The sequence below is a fragment of the Hemicordylus capensis genome, chromosome 1, assembly GCF_027244095.1.
Source record: "Hemicordylus capensis ecotype Gifberg chromosome 1, rHemCap1.1.pri, whole genome shotgun sequence".
NCBI lineage: Eukaryota > Metazoa > Chordata > Lepidosauria > Squamata > Cordylidae > Hemicordylus > Hemicordylus capensis.
In genome coordinates, this window is record NC_069657.1 from 271,624,193 (window position 1) to 271,643,186 (window position 18,994).

General features: G+C 45.3%; 2 long non-coding RNA genes across 3 annotated transcripts; one reads left to right on the forward strand and one right to left on the reverse strand.

Annotated features, from left to right (window-relative positions):
* Positions 1-851: 851 nt before the first annotated feature.
* LOC128351949 (uncharacterized) lies at positions 852-2,764 on the reverse strand. Its single transcript, XR_008320237.1, has 2 exons — positions 1,879-2,764; positions 852-1,281 (listed from the first exon to the last, which is right to left on the reverse strand). It is a non-coding gene; the product is annotated as an uncharacterized LOC128351949 (long non-coding RNA).
* Positions 2,765-3,588: 824 nt separating this feature from the next.
* Positions 3,589-18,710, forward strand: LOC128352323 (uncharacterized). Of its 2 annotated transcripts, none has more exons than XR_008320657.1 (3): positions 3,589-3,883; positions 17,923-18,109; positions 18,542-18,710. It is a non-coding gene; the product is annotated as an uncharacterized LOC128352323 (long non-coding RNA). The 2 variants fall into 2 exon arrangements; XR_008320456.1 differs by lacking the exon at positions 3,589-3,883 and adding an exon at positions 3,898-4,001.
* The last annotated feature ends 284 nt before the right edge of the window (positions 18,711-18,994 follow it).

An 18,994-nucleotide genomic window follows, 5' to 3' on the forward strand; every position in this document is an offset into this window, starting at 1 on the left:
CATATGGTATGAAGAAATGAACCAACCGTTCTGTATTTTCAGTAGTTGTACTCAGAGCATACATCCCATTCCTGGATTTCTGTGTGCAGGAGGTATCCTCACCCCATCACCCTCGTCAACAAAACCTTTCAAGAATAGCAGCTGGAAAAGCAAACAATGGTAATATCAAGTGTTGGTTTTCCCGCTGCTTTCTTATTTTGTTTGTTGTAGATTTTACTGTCTAACTAGCTGACCCCGCACAGAGCATCTGTGCAGTTGTGCACTGAGCCTGTGGCATCCCCCCGCAGCGCTCGCTCCCCCCCCCACAGCTAGCTCGCTCGCTCCCCCCCCCCCGCAGCTCTCCCCATTGGGCGGGCCAGGGCCAGGCCATCCCGCCGCTGCCTCCCACCTCCTCCTCCCAGCTAGTAGGGCTTTGCCCACCGTCTGACCACCTCCTCGCCGCCGCCATTATTTCTCCCCACCACTGCCTCCTCTTCCTGGCTGGTGGGGCTTCGCCCGCCGTCCACCCACATCTGCTGGCTGAAGAGGCTTCGCCTGCCGGCCCTCCACCTCTGCATCCTGACCACCGCCATTATTTCTCTCAACTTCAGTGATGGAACTCTTGCACGCTCTAGAGCATCTGCGCATTAGTACTTGATTGCTCCCCTCACCTCAGAGATCTCCCCACCCTCACCTCCTGATCCTCCTCCATTCCGTTGCTTCCATCCCTCTCACCCTTCTTGGTTGTGGCTGCAGCATTGCTGCTGCCTATTGGCCAACAAAACAGAAACAAGAAAGGAAACGGGGTCCACGGAATGTAAAAACAAGAACAATGAAAAGAAACCTGTGGACAAAAGAAATAATGAATGCAATAAAGAATAATATATATGTATATTATAACAAAATGAAAAACCAGCTATAAACACACATTATAGCAAACAGCCACATTGGTAACATACAAGTGAACATGGATAAACATAAGGCCATTTGAAATTGCAAAATGCAGTAACGAAATACACAAAACCATATGTGCAGGTGTCCAAATGGAGTCCAAAATGTCCTCAAATGTAGAAATGTAAAAAGAACATACAAAACAAATGGTGAATACTCAAATCCAGAGGAAGGGACCGATGGGCTCAGGAAGATGTCGAAAGTGCCTGGAGTTCAGCTGATGATGCAAACTTTCAAACGGAACAGACAACATGCGCTGAGGTGGCTGATAACAGCGGACAAAGGAGCCAAGTGATGCCCGGAGAAAAGCCAAGACAGCCGGCCCGGGATAATAGCTGTTTCACCGAAAGGCTTCATCAGAGGCAATTTTCCATAAATAAAGACAAAAGTGAAAAACCCATGGCTGTGCAGACAGATGGATTTATCAAGGCATGTTAAAGCCTGAAAATACAAGCCAAGCTGCAGCCCCCTATCCCCAGAGACCTCCCCACCCTCACCTGAACCCCACTCCTGCTCCTTCCTCCAGGAGCAGCAACCTCGCTGCTGCCACCACCATGGCTGCTCGTTCCCCTCAGGCTGATGACAGGCCTGGGCCCATCCCTTGCCTCCCTGCCTCCCTCTTACAATGGCCTCAGTAGCCCCAAACAGCAGCAGTGGTTGACTGGGCCCTTCCTTGCTGCTAGTGCTGCCATGGCTACTCATTCCCCTCAGGCTGCTGACAGGCTCAGGCCCATCCCTTGCCCTTCCTTCTGTCTCTCTTCCCCCTCCCTTCTTTTTCTCCTTCTCTCTCCTTCACTCGCTCATCCCCAATCTTTCTTCCCCCTCCCTTCATGTGTTTTTTTTCTCTCTCTCTCCTTCCCTCCCTGAGTTAACAGATTTTGTTCATTTTGTTTCCTCATTTAATTCACACAACGGCATCCTCCTTCTCCTTCCTCCCTCACAACCCACCTTTTTGCAGACCCCTGCCTGCTATCTATCTATCTATCTTCCTCTCCTCTACAATCAAGAACATCTTCCGACCAGTAACAGTTGCATTCCAACTGTCCTTAACCATCACAGGCTCCTCCTCCTTATCTGCATAGGTAATCCCCACCGCCCAATCACCACAGTGCCACAGGCTCCTCCTCCCTATCTGCATATGGAATCCCCACTGCCCAATCAGGTGCTTCTGCTTGTAAACTCTGTCAGCCAATCGCCTCCTTTCTACCACGTCCCCACGCATGGCCTGTCTTGGAGAATTAATAATATAGATAGATTCTACTTTTCATTCAGACTGAATGCTGCATTGGGAGCCTGGAGGATTATCTAGACTCTTTTTAATCTGGCTTCCATCCTGGATATGGGACTGAAACTGCCTTGGTCGCTCTAATGGTTGAGCTACGCCAGGAGCTAGACAGGGGGAGCGCGTCCCTGTTGGTTTTGCTGGACCTCTCAGCAGCGTTTGATACCATCAACCATGGTATCCTTTCTGGACTGTCTCTCAAGTATAGGGATTGGAGGCACTGCTTTGGAGTGGCTTTGGTCCTTTCTTGGGGGGAGAGTCCAGAAGGTGGTGCTGAGAGACTACTGCTCAGCTCCTTGGCCATTGACCTGTGGGCTCCCATGGGGTTTGGTTTTGTCCCCAATGCTTTTTAACATCTACATGAATCTGCTGGGGAGGTTGTCCGGGGACTTGGACTGAGTTGTCAGCAATATCCAGATAAGTGTATGTGTTCATGGAGCTGGGGATGGGGAAGAGGTGGGGGGGGGGAAGGGAAGAGGACCAAAAGGGGGAGGTGCTGCTGGACACAGGAGCAGGCGGTATGCTCACAGCAAGAAAAAGGTTAACAAAGAAAAGCACCTGCTCCGGAGAAAACAAGGAACCCCACCCACCCCCCAAACCCAAAATAAAATTAAAACAACTGGCAGTGGTGGCTGCTGAGCTGAGGACTCAAATCTCAACTCAGCCAAAGTTTATTTTAAAGGCAGCAGGCACCACAGAAGCAAAGAAAAAAAGGGGGGAAGGTGGGGGGAAAGTGGGGACTGGGGGTTAGAGAAATGGGCCAGAGAGAGGCCCCAGGCCAAAGGGCCTGGCCCTCCAGCCCAGAGCAGGAGAGAGGAAAGAGAGACACTCACTCACTCAGGGCGGGGGGGGGGACCCAGCAGCAGAACAACACAGTCACTCTAAGGGGGAGGAGCGTTTAAAATGGGGAGGGGGGTGGGAGGGAGCAGAAAAAAGGCAGAAGGGAACAAATACACAGCAAGTCTGCCAGGCAGACTCTCACAAGCAAAGCAGCCAGAAGCTCTCAGCTCAAGCCAAAGAAGACTGCAGCAAGAGTGATTTTGCTAGGCCCGAGGCTTGCCTTTAAATAGGATTTGAAACTCCTTCTTTTTGGAGCCCCACCTTTGCCCTCCCCCCTGGCCAATAGGGTGCCAATTCTCAAGGACTGGCACCACTGCAGAGCCTACAAGAGAGCCAGACTCATCTGGCCAATCGTGGTATAGTGGTTAGAGTGCTGGACTAGGACTGGGGAGACCCGAGTTCAAATCCCCATTCAGCCATGAGACTTGCTGGGTGACTCTGGGCCAGTCACTTATCTCTCAGCCTAACCTCCTTCACAGGGTTGTTGTGAGGAGAAACTTAAGTATATTTAGTACACCGCTCTGGGCTTCTTGGAGGAAGAGCGGGATATAAAATGTAATAATAAATAATAATAATAATAAATACAAGCTGACCCCGCACAGAGCATCTGTTCGCTCTTTGGGGCCGGCTACCTCTCTCTCTCTCCACCCCCCCGTCTCTGGTGGGGCCGAGTGCGGCCATCGCTGCCAGCGGGCCGAGTGTCGCCGCCAGTGGGCCGAGTGCAGCCGCGACTGCGGCTGCTGCCGCCAGCCGCCGCCTCGCCTCCGCGGCCTAGCCGGGCCCGCCAGCCGCCGCCGCCTCGCCTCATTTAAGATTTCTTTACTTCATGAGGTAAGCTTCAGTGGGGGGGGGGACATTTTGTCTCTGGGCCTACTCCAACCCTGACTGACTACAGGAAGTACCTGAGGAGTCAAGGCAGGGGTCACAGAGTAGAGGCAAGCAGGGACAGGTAAGGAGACCCTCACTAACTACCTCTGCTCCCAATGCCCAAAGTGGTCATTAGGATAGTTGCTGCAAAAGGTCGATGCACTGGAACTCCATCTCCAACAAACAGAGGGGAAATAGAACATGTGATACAGCACAGAACCATCCACAAAGTACTGGACTGCAGTACTGACCATGGCAAGTCTTACTTACAGAGTTGGAAGGCACACTCTTTAATTAAAAGATCTCTGTTGAATAATTATATGAATTTTAGCCAATTTAATCTATGAATTAATCCATGCAATCTGCATGCCTTTGTAGTCACTCAAAATGTTTTAAACTGATTATGCAAACTTGTTAATCAACTAAACAGCAGCCCAAATTTCTTGAGTTCACGAAGATGTGAACAATGCAGTTTGTTGCAGAGGCGTAACTAGGGAAAACGGCGCCCGGGGCAAGCACTGAAATTGCGCCCCCCCCACCGCCGCGTCCCCCCCACCGCCCCCCAACATACATCTTGACTGACACACATGTTTCAGATAACTTTTATTTTAAAAATTACAAAAATTACAAAAATTACAAAAAATTTCAAAATGCACTACATACTTAGGTTTTTCCTCACAACAACCCTGTGAAGTTGGCTTGTATCTCAGACATCAGAATTATGATGCAATGATGATTATTATGATTATGATGCCCCTCCCTCACGCCCTAGTTCTGTTCCTGACTTTCCCTTGTGAGTGACTGTATTTTAACAAAACGAAAACCAAGGACTCCAAAGTAATTCGAGGGACTAGGGTGATAGTGCTAAAGACTCCTTATTCTCCCGCTGTTAAAGAAAGACTCCCCTTTTCCAAAACCGTGCGCTATTTACACCAGAAAAGGTTTCAAATGGAGGGGGAAGCATTTATGCATTTATGCTTTGTTTTATGTTACGATTTCAAAGTTAGAAAAACTATAAAAGGGCCATTTTAGAGAAGATATGCACTGCCTTAGTTGCAAATCCTGCTTTTTTGAGATTCCCTGCAATTGAATAAAGCGATAATATACACCTTTGCTATTTAAATTGGTTGGAGAGTATTTATGACAATAAAAAATGAAATGGCATTTCAGATGCAACATTGGTTGCCTAAGACCACTCAGATTTAACTAATCTTCATCACATTGACAAAAGAGCAATTAAAATTAAAATCCATGACTAAAACCAAACCACTTTGGGGTTGTTTTTAATGAAAGGTGGTATATAAATTTAACAATAAATGTTTAGAAGTATATACTTTCACCCCCTGCCCAACCTACAATTAATTCCAGCTTATTTTCAAAGGGCTTCTAGTTTTATTTACAAATTGCTTGGCAGCACCAATGTTTAAGTAATCGCTAATTGCTCCTAATGATAGTTTTACTTATTGTAAAATTTATATACCACCTTTCATTAAAACATTCTCTGTTCATCTGATTTTCAGTCTGGTTAATTAAATCGGTGGAGGTTTAGACTTTCCTGATGGGCTGAAACAGCTAATCAGGAAACAGCTAATGATGACATATAATTAAATTAGCTTGCATTACATAGTGAAAAAGTCCAGGAAGGGAGAGATGGGGGGATGTGGAACCCAAGGTTCCACATCCCCCCATCTCCCCCTACCTGAACCTTTTCAGTTAAAACGTGGTTAGATTATAGGGGAGGAAGGACTTGAATGAGCAAAAAGGGGAACTGGTTCGGGCGTTCAGGAAGTTGTTCAGAAGAGGGAGTTGTTCAGGAAGTTTGCTCTGGTGCGTGTCCTCCTCTCGACGCATGCGCGACTGGTGGCGGGGCGGCGGGGCGCGCCGGGGAGTGAGAGTCAGAGACTTGGACTACGAATACACCGCGGCGCCCAGTGCTGGATGAGCAATGCCAGTGGGGGGGGGGGGCGCCAGGACCTGGGGAGGGGGACTGCTCTGCAAAAAAAAAAAAAAAATCAGTCAAATCGGCGGGGGCACTTTTTGGTGCCCCCTGCCAAGTGGCGCCCGGGGCACGTGCCCCCCTGCCCCCCTATAGTTACACCTATGGTTTGTTGGCATACACCAGTTGCCATGGGCTGAAATTTTGCCATACTGGGAACCAGATTTTAAGGAGTGCATTTTCTGTAATAAAACTAGTCAGACCCCTTTAAAATAGTTCAGTAGACGGAGAAATCACCCACTCTCTGGGTGGTAAGAAGTTCCAGGGATGGCATTTTTATGGACATTTGGCCCATCTTTTCCACTGTTGTTGCAAATCTTTGCATATCTGAAGAAACTAACGAGAATAAGCAGCCCTTTCACTGATGTTGTGAAGTGACTCATTTAAATGTTTTGGGGTTTTTTTGCTTTCAATTATATCAGTTTTGCTGACCTTTGTTTTGAGCTGTCCCTTGCTTTATTTCACCTCTTTCATGTGTGTGCATCTAACACACTGCCAGCTGTGCACTTGTCCTTTGTTTCAGGATATTTTTAATGGATACCTTTATCTTATTTTCATTCACCAGTAAGCAGCTTCAGCATTGCATTGACGTATCTAAAGATGTGGTTTCCTTGATCACATCACTTCACAAGTTTTGTCAACAATGGCATGGGGAGTATCTGGTGATCTATCTAGCCTACCCATGAGATACAGAGCATTCAAGGTTATCAGTGTGGTATGGAAGTCAATGATGAAGAACTGACAATCGTGCTGCAAGTGTGAATTTTGAACCAAGCCTAAAGTCTATTGAACATTATGTTTGAATGATCTGACAATCTACATTTTCTTAATAATTTTGATGGAAACCGGAGTGGCTTGTATTCTGTACAAGCTTAAGACATAGGAAGCTGTCTTATACCGAGTCAGACCATTGGTCCATCTAGTTCAGTATTGTCTACACAGACTGGCAGCAGCTTCTGCAAGGTTGCAGGCAGGAATCTCTCTCAGCCCTTTTTGGAGATGCCAGGGATGGAACTTGGAACCTTCTGCATGCATGCATACAGGCCTGCTCAACTTCGGCCCTCCTACAGATGTTGGCCTACAACTCCCATAATCCATGATTATTGGCCACTATGGCTGGGGATTATAGGAGTTGTAGTCCAAAAACAGCTGGAGGGCCAAAGTTGAGCAGGTCTGATGCAGATGCTCTTCCAAGAGCGGTCCATTGGCAAATCAGTGGAGCCACAGTTGCACTCTGCCTTCTAGTAGGTTTTTTTTTTTAAAAAAAGATAGATAGATAGATAGATAGATAGATAGATAGATAGATAGAGTGGTGTAGTGATAGTGGTTAGAGTATTGGGCTAGAACCAGGGAGACCTGAGTTCAAATTCCTGTTCAGCTATGAAACTCACTGGGTGATTCTGGGCCACTCACTTGCCTTTCAGCCTAATCTATCTCGCAGGATTATTTTGAGAGGATAAACATAACCATGTACAATACTCTGAGCACCTTGGAGTAAGAACAGGAAATACATGTATACATAAATAAATTAAATAAAGATAGATAGATAGATCGATATAGATAGATAACATGTACTACTTCAGTGACAGGACAATTTGAGAAATAGAAAGTAGGTAAAATGTAACTCTGACCTTAAGACTAACCTTTAGTAAACAAAACTAATTGGCCAGAAATTCATACCGTTTTTTCATGAATGCTGTTCCTATAAGACAGAAAAAAGCTTAGCAACAGTGTGCCGGAATGCATAACATAAAGGAAAAAATAGTGAACAATTGAAGCCATTCTAACACTATTTTATTACAGCAATCCATTCCTATAATGTTACATCTGAGTGTTAAAACAGGTTTTCTCTCAAGAGGAACTTTACCCTTAGGCCAAACAGGGTTCTCAGTTACACCAATGTAAATGCAAAAACATCCATTGATCCCAAACAAACCTGAGGTCTACAGTGGAGAGGATTTGGCTATATTAATTATATTATATTATTATATTTAATTATCATCATCATCATCATCATCATCATCAATGTATACAATAGTGTACAGAATAACACAAACCAAATAAATAGTTCCCTACCCCTCAGAGTCTGCAATCTAAATTTTCACAGTGAGGGAGAGAACAAGTAGAGAGAGAAGGGGATGGATGTGCACAAATGTAGGCTTTGTTTCAGCTGCGTAATGGATTAAGTCTGGAGTTTTCAACCAGGGTTACCTGAACCCTGAGGGTATGCTGAAGACTTGTAGATGGTACACAGACTCTTCCTGCCTCCCTGGAGCATTTGCATGCTACATCATTCTCTCCCTAGAAGGGGAAGAAGAGGAGTGTCAGGCAACATCCCTCCCTCCTCCTCCTCTCCATGTGTCTACTGGCTAGGTGCTCAGGCTCAGCCCACCTCTCCCTCAGCCTGACTTACAGGCTCAGAAGCAAGGGAAATGCCGGCTGATGTTCAGCATCAACATTCCCCTTGCTGCCAAGCCTGTCATTCAGGCTGAGGGATAAGATAAGTGTTTAGCAGTCATCAGGCCCAGCATCAGCCTGTGGCATCCTCAGGCAACTAATACAGCCCCGGCTTCTAGGAAAAGCTGAACACTGAGACTAGCCTGGACCCATTTTTTAAAGAGAGAGAGAAGGAAAACATGATAATTCTGGTGCCAGGGGCCTGACAGTCACCATCTTGTATTCTCAGTGCCCAAGACATTCAGCCATTTTAGGACACTACCCCCCACCCGCCCCCAAAAGGGCCACCGCCTTCGCTACAATATTTTTGTGGTGACAGCCATTTTTTCCAACAATGCTCTGTAACGGCTTAACATTTGGGGTACTGGGGAATCAGGACGGCAACAACCAGGCCCCACAAAAAGCACTAGGAGGAACATGACTGGCAACAGTGTGGTGGAAAAAGAAAAAGACTCACCCCACACTGTCACCAGGGAAGTCCTACAAACCCCCGGGGCTCCTACAAACCCTTTGGGGCTGATTACATGGGAGGGTGGCCTACCACATGGCATTTTGCTGAGGGGCCACTTCAGCACTGCAACCAGTCTTGTTAGTGATGATAACTAGCCATAAAGATTTGTCTAAGTTAACCTTTTCATGTTTTGAAACAAACCCATCCACCCTCCTCCTGTAGTATTTTTTTTTTTAAACATACACACACAAACTAATGACATTGCTGGCCAAGAGTTAAGTAAATAAATTGGTTCATTTTCTCTCCTCATTTCACTCTCAAGCTAAAAACTATGTTCCAAAAAAGACCTCATAAATTAAAGATTTGTTTTAAGGCAGCCCACATCCAAACTTGCCACCCTTTCAAGCACAGAGGGAAGCTGCCCCTTGCTGACTGAGGCAGATTTAACAAAAGCTCTGCTTATGCTACTCCAGGATCTGAGGAGGGATACCCTATTCATGGCACAGGCCTTGCTTTTACAAGACCTGGAAAGACACAAGAGAACTAGCTAGGCTTTAAAGTGGATACACTCAGCATCCTTAGTTTATGTTGTCATCTGTTGAGAAAGAAATGCTAGTCAGTAGTTTTCAAATGAACCTACTGAACCCCAGGGACTGGCTGGGTTTTTATACGCTTCTCCATACAAGATGGATGATTCACTTCATTTTGGTTTTCAGTGTCCCCTCTTTGAGAGTTCAGCTGCTTTATGCTCTCACACAGTGTTGTTTTTACTTTAATGAGCAGTGAGAGAAATAGCAGAGCAGAACCTAAATCTTGCTTACTAGTGCGCTCATATTTTTGTAGTGCAGGAACTCATATTGGTGACATTAACACCAACAAGAAAATAATAATTCAGTGTCTTGTGAGGAGTTAGCTAAAGTTGAAAGCAACATGAACACATTTCTTCCCAAAAGAGAGCCAGAGCTATTAAAAGAAACAAATATTTGTCTACACACTTTGTGCATGCTATGACACATAGGCAAGCAAAATTTACCTAATTTTCCCTCTTCTGTTTTCTAGATCAATTTTCAGATTAGTTATTAGAAGTACGATATGAAGAGCAAAATAATAGTCCAACAATAGATTTAGACTAGGGATGTGCGTTTCGTTTCGGATACAAAATGTTTTGTGCACAAAACAGGCCATTTCGGCTGTTTTGTAGCCAAAACAAAACACCCAGTGCTCAAAACAGAAAATGTTGTAGCCAAAACAAAACATCCCTGTTTTGGATACAAAACATTTTGTTGTTTCGGCTATTTTGGAACTCCATTTTGCAATCACAAAGAGTCTTTCTCCTTCAGTCTCCATTTTGAGTTTTGACATCTCTTTGAATTTCCAGCCCTTCCAGCCCACAGATCGGCCAGCGAAAGCATGGGCTGATCTGCTGGCAATTGCCTCATTCCTTTTAAGCAAATTTAAGGGTAAATTTTACCCTCATTGGACAGTGGAGCAGTGTGCATTGCATTGTTGTTGTTTCACACTGTTGTGTGTAGATCAAACTGCATTCCGGGCGGCGGGGGGATGTGTATGACCTTTGGAAATCTGCCTGATTTTTTCCAAAGCTCTGCTGTTGTTGATGTGTGATGTGTGATGTTATTTGGGGTGGATTTGGGGCAGAAAGGGGGCTTTGGGGACAGAAGAGTGGTTCAGGTGGTAGTGCCCCAATGGGTGCCTGCTGCCACCCAGATTCCAAAGGAATTGGGAAAAGGGCTGATTTTTAAAGAATTTCTGAAGTTGACATGTCTTTGGGGCAGATTCAGGGCAGAAAGGGGGCCTGAGGGGCAAAACAGTGGGTTGGGTGGCAGTGCCCCAAGGGGTGCCTGCCACAACCCAGATTCCAAAGGAATAAGGCAAAGGGCTGATTTCTTAGGAATTGTTGAAGTTTAAGCTTCTTTAAGGTTTTCCCCCCCTAGGGAATAATGAGGTTTCAGAAGACCCATCACTCCACCTGGGGGGCACTGGGGTGGCCGGGAGCGAGTGGTGGTGTAGGGCACATAGGGTGCCAATCACCCCCATGGGTTGCTAACCCATGGGATGCTGGGTTCTGTTATTTCTGAGGTGTTCTGAGTATAGATTCTCTGGTAGCATATGAGATTTTCAACGACAAACCATGAATCCAATCTCATATGCTACCAGAGAATCTGAATCTACACTCAAAACATCTCAGAAACAACAGAACCCAGTACCCCATGGGTTAGCAACCCATGGGGGTGGTAGGCACCCTATGTGCTCTACACCACCACTTGCTCTGGGCCACCCTGGTGCCCCCCAAGTGCAGTTATGGGGTAGGAATTATGGAGGTCCAGCATTCCCTATGGGGAAGAACTTAACAGACACGCAAACTCCATTACATCTTTAAAAATCAGCCCTCTGCCCAATTCCTTTGAAATAATCCTAGCAGCTTCCTTGCCCCCACTGGGCACTACTACCCACCCTACTCTGCTCTGGGCCACCCCTTTCCCCCCAACATGAAGCTATACTTTTACTGAAAGCTCCATTCTTCCCCATGGGAAAAATCCTATACTTCAAAAATTCACCAAAAATCAGCCCTTTGCCCAATTCCTCTGAAATTTGGGTGGTAGTTCCCACCCATTGGGCACTACTACCCCCACCCACTAGTTTTCCCCCGGGGCCATTTTTTAAAATCCAAAACATTTCGGATTCGGATTTTGCAATTTTGCACAAAGGACAAAATTGGGGTGTTTCGGATTGGCTGATTCACCAGGCAGCTGGAGACCTCAGGTATGAACAGCAAAACTCACTACAACCCAAGGTTTCAAATTTGGAGTTTGGCAAGGGAAACCTACTTTTTTGCATCTTATTGCTGGTTACGCCAATTTCATGCTTAGACTTTGGCATTCCAGTGGGTGCTTGGGAGTCTTACTCTGGTTCTCTGTATGGCTCTCAGGATCTCCCTGATTTGTCCTTTGATGCGCCTACTGGCCCGTTGCAGCAATGGCCTCCAGTGTCAGTTAATGAAATAAAACAGTTAATAGATCAATTGAAAGTAAGAAAGGCACCGGGGAATGATTTTATCCCTCAGGATGTGTTTAAAGCAAATATTGGCTGGTGGCTCTCTGTTTATTTTTATTGATCAAACAGCATATATCCCCAAAGATTGTGGGGGTAGCCATTATAATTTCCATCTATTAAAAAGGTATTAAAAAGGTGACAGGGATGACCCTTTGAATTATAGACCTATTAGAATTTTAAATGTCATCAGCAAATTGTGTGCCAAGCATTTAGCATGGAACCTCAAAGAATAGATTGATTAGGAGGAGATCCTAGAGCAAGGCTGCGCAACTTTGGCCCTCCTGCAGATGTTGGCCTATAACTTCCATCATCCCTCACTACTGGCCACTGTGGCTGGGGATGATGGGAGCTGTAGTCCAAAAACAGCTGGAGGGCCAAAGTTGAGCAGCCCTGTCCTAGAGGAAGAGCATGCAGTTTCAGACCAGGCAGACAGACTATTGATCTCTACCTGGTGTTGCAACACTTTATTGAAAAATATGCAATTAGCCCAAAAGATACGCTTTATACCACATTTGTTGATTTCAAGGCAGCTTTAAATTGGATCTCATGTACTTTTCTTTGGTCCAAGCTTGGGAATCCGATGATTGATAATCGTTTGCTGCTCTTAATATATAAACTTCATAAGGGATCTTTGCTGAGGGTAAGATACAACTGTACTGTACTCCTCTCTAACACTATATCTACCCATAGAGGTGTCTGTCAGGGTTGTATATTGGCCCCAACCTTATTTAATATTTACATTAATGCACTCATTTACAATATTTAGATTTACATGCTTCTAAATTGGCAAGTAGATGACTTCCAATTCTTCTGTGCGGATGATGTGCTCATTCTGTCTCAAACGCGGGTGAGTTTGAAGAGACCTATTGCTGCTTTGGTTCAATACTGTAAGAAGGAATCCTTGGTGATTAATTATCAAACAACTAAGATAATGGTTTTTCCCAAAAGACCCAAAGTCTATAAATGGATTGTCAATAACTATGCAATTGAACATCAACACTTTTAAATAGCTTGAGGTTGATTTCAGGCCAATAGGAAGAGGATCACTCATGCCAAATATGTTTCTGGTCTTACCCAAAGGAGAGCAACAGCCATTTTAAGATACTGTCACATGCAAGGAAATAGCTTCCTGCCTACTGCTATTAAACTTTTCCAGGACAAGTCATTGGCGCAACTTTTCTATGGAGCGTCACTCATCCCATACACCAACTTTGGGCTGCTTGAAAGTGTACAATCCAGGTTTCTTATGTCTCTTTTTAGTACTCTCAAGGGTGTCGCCAATACATTATTGAGCTTGGAGGCAGGCCTTGCTTGAGTAAAGACCAGATTATGGATAATAGCAGTTAATTATTGGCATAGGCTGAACAGTACACCTTTGGGGCTGGCACCTCATACCTTGAGCGATGATTTGCATTCTAGCTGGTAGAAATGTATCACCCATTAATTACTTCCTTGTGGCCTATCTCTGAACAATCTGCATACATTAAAAAGGGAGAAGGCCAAAGAATTTATCACACAACACTTCCTAGATGTAGAACAACAGTTTAATTTGAGCCAAATTCCCAGTTTTTGCAGGACCTTAAATGAGATGGAGACCCTAAATGGGAGAGCTATGGCATCCTATCTTTATACCCTGACACAGCCAAAATATAATTGGGCTTTCACAAGGGCAAGATTTAACGTCCTTCCCTCAGTGCTTCTTGAGGGCAGATAGTTTAAAAACTCCACTGCATGTCATTTTCTGTCCTTGTGGTGCAGAAGAGTCAATAACGCATGTCCTTCTATACTGTAGATTTCATTCTGATTTACGACATAATTTGATCTGTCTCCTCTTAATGGAATTTTTGGGTCATTCTGAAGATTTTTATGTAGCATTGCTTTTAGCAGATCAAAAGTTTCAGATCACTTATAAAGTTGCTAAGTTCTGTTTTTTAGTCTCTAGATTATGACAATCTATGATAGCAGCTTGATTAGTCTCTAGATCATGGCAATCTATGATAGTGGCTTGATTCGTTCTGTTTATCTTGGATTTATTACTTATTGCTAATTGTGTTTCTTCTTGCTGGCCTCTGGCCTTAAGAAAGAAATGCATTCATTCAACTTCAGGCTCCTTCACCTCCGGTTTTCCATTACATGGAAGCGTGTCTTGCCAGTTGGTGAAAAGGAATGCTTCATCTTTTCCTAGCCTGCTGATTCTAGCATGGGTGTCGTGAGGTTGAAGGCGGCCCCTTGTGCCTGTGCATTCACAGACCCACCACTGCTACCCACCTGCACCACCCACTAGCATCTGCTTCCACCCCTGCACACACCACCATCCGCCTGCCTTTTCTGGGCCATGCCGTCTGTTGTAGTGACTGCGCTGCCCCATGCCAGTGAAAGCACACGCCTGTCTTAAATGGCCTGCCTGTTCTCACTAAGATGGAGTGAGCGGCCAGCACACAGTGTGGAGGAGAGGGTGGGAAGTGCTTTTGTCCCCCCTTATCCAATGGCAGGCTACATTCTGCCATTGCAATCCCCATCTGCCAGTTTTCATACAGCTGGGCCCTGAAGCCAAAATTAAGCTTAGCTGGGGGGGAATGGTTCCAGAAAACATTTATAATGAAGAATCAGTGGACCTAGGAGGGATTTCTTCCCTTCCACCTTCCAACTCTCCACTACAAAAGGCCCTCATCTCCCTCATTCATGTTTTTTTCATTAAATATGGGTTTGTTTGTGAAGACATTCATAACAAGATCATGATGGGTCATTCTTCCCTTAACCCAAGTGCTAGAAGTGTTGTAATATTCTGAAAACATTTCCTATCTCTGGAATTCTGGTCTTCAAAGGGATGGATGGATAGTACCAACACAGCCCTCAAAGGAGAATTTCCACTGTTATCATTTCAGTAGGCTGATTATGCAGTTATGTATCTTGGGGAATATAAGTCTGTGCAGAATAATCCGTTAGCTCATGAAGTTTTAATGCAGTAAAGCAAAGCTTCATAGACATGACTAATAAATACAGGTCTCAAGGGGCAGGGGAGAACAAGGCATCCCATCAAGAGAGGTCAGCAGTTTATATCAATGCCTGTTAGAAGCCTCTCCAAAGCAGTAGGCTGCTTTCTGGTCTAGTAGGAACGCTTGCTTTTTCATACAAGCAAAATGTGGTTCACCTCAAGGGAAAAGAAAACAGATCATTTGATCACTCACAGTAGGCCTGCATGCCATGCTACTAATCATGAAGGAATCATGGAAATACACCAGGTGGAAAGGCACGCAGTTGCAGCCGAGCCAAACTTTCCCATAGCAGTCTCTGGGGGATCAAGGCCTGCAGAGCTTAATAAAAACTTAAAGGGGGGAAATCCAAACACGCACACAAATGCAAAAAGATTAATTAAATAAAGGGCCTCCTTCCAACAAACCTGTAACAACTCCATGAAATGTGTTTTCAGCACCACAATGCACATTTTCTGTTTTGTTTCACAGCAAAATCATTATATGTAAGTATTGCCTTTGAAACCAAAAAGAAAGACACTGATGAATGTTACACTGTGGATTGAAGTTTGCCAAGACTAACAGATTGCTGTTTAGAGACTCAGGGAAAAATCCCTGTGAAGGAACAGGGATTGAACAGCTCAAGCATTAAACACACACACACACACACACACACACACACACACACACACACACATGCTACCCAATGCTTAAATCCCTCTAATTTCTCTGTTGCTTGAGCTCCAGGTAGAAGTTCAAAAATATTGCCCTTTAAAAAGACTCACCTGGCATTCTACCACTGATTTATTTGAAAAGGAATGACCCATTTGTTGTAGTTCCTTGTTACTAGCTAAGGATGAACAACCTATCAGCTCTCGTGTATTCACTATGTCCCGGAACAAACCATCAGTCCCCAGAACAAACCATCTGTTTGATTATCATTATGTCTGATGATGCCTACTAGGATGCCATACTTGCCGACTTACTTGACCCTATTTCCCGTTCACCTGAAATAGGGACAATTTGGCAGGTATGGGATGCTGATTTGGTGGGAACACAACACACAGAAAGAACTCCCACATGATTTGAACATGGACAGTTCTGTGAACAGAACCTGGAAAAAGGTCATATCTGGGGGGGGGGAGAAGCAATCGGGGTGGGGTGGGGCGGGCAGGAACTACAGCATAACAGAGTGCCACATTTTATCTAGAAGTAGCAGAAAGAAGAAAGTGATGAAATTACAGTAGTTTGGAAGGCAATCTAACCAGGAGATTTCCCCTTTAGGACAGGAGAACTGGTCTTGTGGTAGCAAGCATGACTTGTCCCCTTAGCTAAGCAGGGTCCACCCTGGTTGCATATGAATGGGAGACTAGAAGTGTGAGCAGTAGAAGAAATTCTCTTCAGGGGATGGAGCTATTCTGGGAAGAGCAGAAGGTTTCATGTTCCCTCCCTGGCTTCTCCAAGACAGGGCTGAGAGATTCCTGCCTGGAACCTTGAAGAAGCCACTGCCAGTCTGTGAAGATAATACTGAACTAGACAGACCATTGGTCTGACTCAGCATATTGCAGCTTCCTATGTTCCAGATAATGGAGCAGATATGAATTGGACTCCTTACATATATAACAGTCAGAGCTAGAGCAAACATTACTGCACTAGGTAGAGATGTCATAAGCATTCAGCTACAGGAGTTCAAAATATCATTTGTTGCTGTTCAAATTAGAGCTGATCTGAAAACTCTCCTGGAAGCCATTTCTATGAAATACAAGGCTTCAAGGGGTTAAAAGAAGAAGAAGAAAGAAACAGGAGAAATTTCAGGGATGATAAGAAATCTTTGTTACATTTTGAAGGAGTGAGCTTACTCCTCCTCCTCCGTTTATGTACCCCTGCAGTTCGTTCTTTAAACTGTTTCTATCCTGCTCCTCTAGCACACTATGGCTCAGAATGGCTTATACTAAAAACACAGCAGCAGTACCACGGAAAGTGCTAAACCTCTGCCCCATGGCTGGCTTCATCTGGCTGCCTAAATGCCCCTGGAATTTTGCTACATACAGGGGCACTGTATAAAATAAGCTCTTACAAAAGAAAAGCAGACACCTGCCACCATAATTAATCAGCAGAATGCTGCCTCTCACAACATTTTAAAGATGTTTCATACCCAACCCCCTCCAAATGCCAAATGCTCCCCACTATTTCTGTCATCTCCAAATGGGGTCCATTAAGATCAGCACCGGTCATAATGGCTCAGATGATTTAAATGGCAGTTTAAACCTCACACCTAGGGGCCAGTTTGAACATTCCAACCCCATGTGGGTCATGTGGGGCCTGCATGTGCCTTGAGATGACTGCACACAAAGGCTTGAATGAAAGGCTCTGATGGCTGCTTCCCTAAGCTGCCTCTTTGGCCTGGGCCCATTAAAAGATGTCATTTCCCACTGCTTCCTGGGTGGCTTCCCCCCGCCCCATTATTTTAAAGGTCTCCTCCTCTCTGCCCCCTGTTTTCTGTTGGCTACAGGGCTGAAGCCACTCACCTTCCACTAGGGTCGTAGCTATAATTGCACGAGAGCAGGGCACATGTCCATAGGCCCTGCTGTGCTTTTTTCATTCCTCCTTCCCGCCCCCGCCCCCCACCATGAACAGGCAAATAACATAGAAGCATCGTTGATCTTGTATGAATATATGTGCTGATTGTAGTAGGTACATGTGTTTAAAAACCTTCTGAGCTAGGAGAATGTGCATTCACAAGGACGTGTATTGAAGTCTCTGTAATGCATGTGGAATGTGTGGTATTATTTCCACAGGAGCAGGGAAAGGGCTTGTGGAGAATGTTATACGGATGAGCATTTCAATTCGGCTACAAAATGTTTTGTGTCCGAAAATGGCATTTCTGGACGTTTTGTACACCTGCCGAAAATGAAAAATGCCAAAACGAAGAGTTTTGTAGCCGAATCAAAACGACCCCCCAAATTTTGGACCTGTTTGACTATCACTGCAGTCTCTCAAGTCAAGAGTCTAGTTCTTCTACTGATGACGTGTCTTTGAATTTACCGCCCTTCAGGCCTGCAGGGCCAGATGCAGCAGGGAGTTTCCGGTCGGAGCGTCAGGAACAGGAAGCTTCCTGGCCCGAGAGCTCTTGTGCGGGCAGTGGTGGTGGGTGCGGCCGCAACGGGAATGAAGCAGAGGAGGCCCACGGAGGGTTGAGGAGGCCCACGGAGGGCTGAGGAGGCGGCAGCGGGCCCTAGCAGGTGGGTAGGTGAAAATGGCGGCAGAGGGCCCTAGCAGGTGGGTGGGCAAAAATGGCGGCAGAGGGCCCTAGCAGGTGGGTCGGCAAAAATTGCAGGGAGGGAAGGAGGGAGCCCGGCCCTGGGGAGAGAAAGCATTGCTGGTGGGTGGGGGCAAAAGCTGCCGGTGGCAGGAGGAGGACAGAGACGGACCTTTTCTGGGAGCCAAATAGCACTTGTCTTTGAGGGAGAGCAGCTGGGAGATTGGCAGCCCACAGTTTTGGAGCAAGTCAGCTCCGAAACCTAAAATTGGGGGGTTGGGGATGCTTGATTTTGGACCCTCCTCGAATTGGGGGGGGGGCCTTCAGATTTGGCCAAAGCCAAAATAGAAAAATTATGATATGCACACCCCTAGAATGTTATGCTTTTCATCCTCTCTTTTTTGCTCTTCTGCAGCAAAATAATGACTGGGAGTGGGGGCGAAGAAGACAGCAGTGGCCCCCTCTTCACTTTTCGTCCTATTTGCTATGCCTCTGCCTTCCACTCTCCTGGAAAATGGCTCTGGCTGATCAAGCAGCAGGCCAACCAGCCATGTGCTCAATTATATTAAAAAGAACTAAGTTCACAGTTGAATTCATAGCATGTTATATTAATATTGATATATATTATATTTTAATTCATTGCTGCTCTTGCAAAGTGCAGACTGGCTCAAGATGGATATTTTTCAAAGCAAACAATATGGATTGCTAGGCTATATGGGTCACTCTTAACAGATAAGCAGCATTAATACCTTCTTGAGGGAGCATTTATACAGGCAGAGTGGGCTAGTTAATCACCAGGTCTTGCATTTCCTAGCAAATGAAATAGGCAAGGTAAACTTGCACCTGACATTTCTATTTAAAATAATAT